Source organism: Ctenopharyngodon idella, chromosome 11, assembly GCF_019924925.1.
Source record: "Ctenopharyngodon idella isolate HZGC_01 chromosome 11, HZGC01, whole genome shotgun sequence".
Taxonomy (NCBI): Eukaryota; Metazoa; Chordata; class Actinopteri; order Cypriniformes; family Xenocyprididae; genus Ctenopharyngodon; species Ctenopharyngodon idella.
Window position 1 is genome coordinate 11,207,881 of NC_067230.1, and position 4,096 is coordinate 11,211,976.

General features: G+C 27.8%; 1 long non-coding RNA gene across 1 annotated transcript; it reads left to right on the forward strand.

The window, feature by feature from the left end:
• Positions 1 to 1,356: 1,356 nt before the first annotated feature.
• On the forward strand, positions 1,357 to 3,219 carry LOC127522038 (uncharacterized). The gene is made up of 3 exons (XR_007932514.1): positions 1,357 to 1,625; positions 1,712 to 1,774; positions 2,804 to 3,219. It is a non-coding gene; the product is annotated as an uncharacterized LOC127522038 (long non-coding RNA).
• The last annotated feature ends 877 nt before the right edge of the window (positions 3,220 to 4,096 follow it).

The following is a 4,096-nucleotide window of genomic DNA, read 5'->3' on the forward strand; positions in this document are numbered from 1 at the left end:
TTAGTTTAAATGACATTGATTTCCTTACAAATATATTACTAATGTACTAGTTATAAGTACATTTTCCCAACTGTGGTACTTAACTATACTTATTTAATATAAATGCACTAATTAGCACTAACACTTCAAATGATTTTAAGTGTAGTCAGTAAAAGTAAACCAAATATACAGTGTTTTATAAGTGCATTACTTAAAAGTGTGCTATGAATGCTTTACATAAAATTTTACTGGGTTTTTATGTATACTATCACTAAGTTCTATTTTAATGGATTTTCATGAAAAATACAGTAAAAATGAATTAATTACAAGTAAATTTACAGGTGAAAAGGACATAGGCCTAGTATTAAATGTATTAAAAATATACTTGAAATGCAAGTTGTTAATAATACATTTGTATCCCCAACATGCTTATTAGAAGTGCATTAAAAATATTTTGAATTGCATTTCAATATATTTCTAAAAAGTAAACTAGAAGTACTTTGGTAATAAATATATGCTTAGTTACAGTTTTAAGAAATATGCTAAACACAAGCATAGTTTTAATATATTTCAAAAAAGTATTCTAGAAGTATGTTGGTAATAAATATATGCTTAGTTACACTTAACATATATTCTGAAAACAAGCATACTTTTAATACATTTCTAAACAGTTTACTAGAAGTACATTGGTAATAAATATATGCTTTGATACACTTTTTAAAAATATGCTAAACACAAGTACACTTTTAGTGAAGTTAGTGTATTTACAGAAAACATATAGTTATGTTACTCTTACTTAAAATATTTTTTATATGTACTTTAAGAAAATAGCAAAAGGATTCAGCTGTGGGTTTAAATGTACTTAATAACCATGTGTAGGCCTAATGAAATATAGCCTATTTTAAATATTTATATATTTAGAATTTTAATATTTTCAAAATAAAGATATTTAAAAAAAAAAAAAAAAAAAAAACATTTTAACATTTACAATGTACCAACTTAATGTATTATAAACATTTGTCAACTATTAAACATTGCCATAAGCATATTTAAAATTAATATGTTCAGTTTTACTTATTTGTACTTGTAAAAGGTTATGCTACTTAAAAGGCTGTTGTCCATTACATGATATGTTAATTGTAATAGAGTACTACTGGAATTCCCACAAGGATTTCAACATCATATTATTTGAAATGCATCATAAATCAATTTTCCAAAGATGTTTAAAAAATCCCTATATATTTTCTTGTGTTTACATTTAATCAACACGTGTAACACACGTGACGAAACCTGATTGGTTCCAAGGTCGTTGAACAGCTCTGATTGGTTCTTATGATAATGAGCTGTAGCCTCTCACCTGAGAGAAGCTGTTTACCAGATATGCTGTGCAAACGTAGCCTATGTGTCTTGAATGTTAGTAGAAGACTAAATTTAAACTGTTAAATTATATAGACTAGAGTGATCGTGTCACTTTAGAACACTTGGAAGAGACCACGCGATTCATATGCATTACTTTTTTTTGCGATGACTTTTTGAAACGTGAACAGTTTTGGTGAATCGTCTTTCATCGGAGGGTTATGATACATCAAAATATCTCCGTTTTTCTTTCGTGTGGCTTTTGGAACCCCGTTATTTTTTGACTCCAGGTAAGATTTGTATTTAATTAACTTTACTTTTCTTTGCCAGTCGTATTTTTGATGCAAAGTGTAACAGCGCGTCTTTTTCAATGCAGCTACATTTAATTTGACCAATCAAAGACGCTATCAGATGAAGATGCTGCACGCAGAAGTTACTGGTAAGTTTTTAGTTGCTGTTTACATAAAGAAAATGTATGCTGTTTGCATAAAGAAAATGTATGCTGTTTGCATAAATTAAAAAATTAAAAACTGAAATCTTAGTGCAGAGACAAGCGAAGAAGAGTGTGTTTTAATGTCGTATCACCTCTGTTATAGAGATTTTTTGAATCAGGCCTAATAGAGGGTGATTCTGTCAATCTTGGAAGGAAAATATTAGCAATGTTACCATTCCATACTGTAAAACATCAAAAATTGAGAACTTAAAAGTTTAAGGCAACAAACTTCAGCACATATTTGAGTTTTCTTAGCTTGTTTTTGTAGGAAATTTGAGTTTTCTCAACTTATTGTTGTATAAACTGAATACAACAAGTTGAGAAAACACATAAATAAGCTGAAGTTTGTTGCCATAAACTTTTAAGTTTTCTCAACTTTTGATTTTTTTTTTTTTTTTTACAGTGCAGGTGTATAATTTGTGCTTCCTTTGAGTCATTCATGTAAAAGTTTATTTTTTTAATTGTTTCTGTTTTTGGTAAAGCTGCAGCGAACTTGTAGTTGCCTTGGCATACAATATTTTGCAAACTTCTAATTTCTTTAAATCTTTGCAACAGAGGTGTAGAGAATGCATGTTAGCATAACCACAGAATACACAATCATGGGAATTACCCTAGGTTCAAATAAACCACAATTATCAATACACAACATACCCTGTAATACTCACAGGTTGCTTTATTGCTTCAAATATCAATATCAGTGATTTTGTGATTGAACTCTGCTCACTGTAAATGGTGTTGTTGGGTGTCTTCTAATCTTATGTTCAGTGTAACTCAGAGTGCTGCATAGTGACGACAGACAAGAGGATAAAAATGGACACTCATATGTTAAGCTTGATAGAGTCAAAAGGTTAACTGAGAAGTCAACAAAATTCTAATGAATATCAATGCAAATTATAAAACACTGTATATTCAATCATGGATGCAAAAATGTTATTCATTTGTTAATTTTATACAAATTATTTTTCCCTTTCACAGATCCTGTGATAAAGCAGCCTTTATTACTACATTGTCTGAATTACAAGCCTTCAGTTGCAGAAAATGCAAGTCGTGCTCATAGAAGTGACCCTCCACTTGAAGATGTGACGTTTAAACTCTTTTGTTTCTTTGTATGGTTCAGGCATTTGCATGCTTACATTTGTAAAAAAAAAAAAAAAATAAATAAATAAATAAATAAATAAATCTGTACTTTTCAGTAATACGGGCATAACTGAAATGTTTTATTTATTTGAATGTATTTTGATCAAAAGATTAAATGCTGCTGTACTTTTTTAATGTACTGTAAGAATATTTGTAATGGTGTACACAATATGTAGTGCATTAAAGTTTTTAGATTTCAAAGTGTGTATGTATGTGTGTATATATACAGATAAAAACAGCTTTATAATAAACCAAGTAGTGTTATGCTAATGCATTTGTAATGACCTGAAATTGTATTGGAAATGTACATTAAAATAATACTTCAAATATACTCTAACTGTAATAGCAGAAGTGTTAAAAGTACATTTTAAATTTATTTAAAGGAATACACTTAAATTGCACTAAATGTGCTTAAAATGGGTCCATTTTAATACAATTTCAATGTATTTAATATATTGCAAATAGCTTAAAATTGAACTTAAGTACATCTTGAAATACGCTTATTATACTTCAAGTTGTTTCAAAATAATACATTTAATATGCACTTAGTATAGTATAATTTTAATATATTAAGTGTGTCCAAAAAGCACAATTTAAATATATTTAGTGCAGTAAAATACTTTATTTCAGTACACTTCCATAATGTACTTGAAGTGCTCTATTTTCATGCACTAATTTTGTACTTAATATACTAAAAGCTCTTTTTTAGTACTTAAGATAATCTTAAGAACTAAGTGTACTCAACTGTGCTATTTTGAGACACTGTGAATATGACCTAAACTGTGCTTTTAACATACTATCTCTGTATTAAAAAAAATTATTTAGTTACCACTTGTAGTATACTTGAACCCATCATACACTTTTAAATATACTTATCAGACATAGAAAATAGACTTATGATGTATTTCAAATATAAGATTAATATATAATGAATATATACAAAATTTATTTATAATTTATTGCCTACAACATTATGAATACATTTTGTATATATTATTCTTATATTTTAAATAATTCTTAAGTGTATTTCCTATGTCTGATGAGTACATTTAAAAGTGTATGAAAGATGGGTTCAAGTGTACTACATAAGGTAACTAAATACATTTTTTTTTTTTTAATACAGAGATAGTA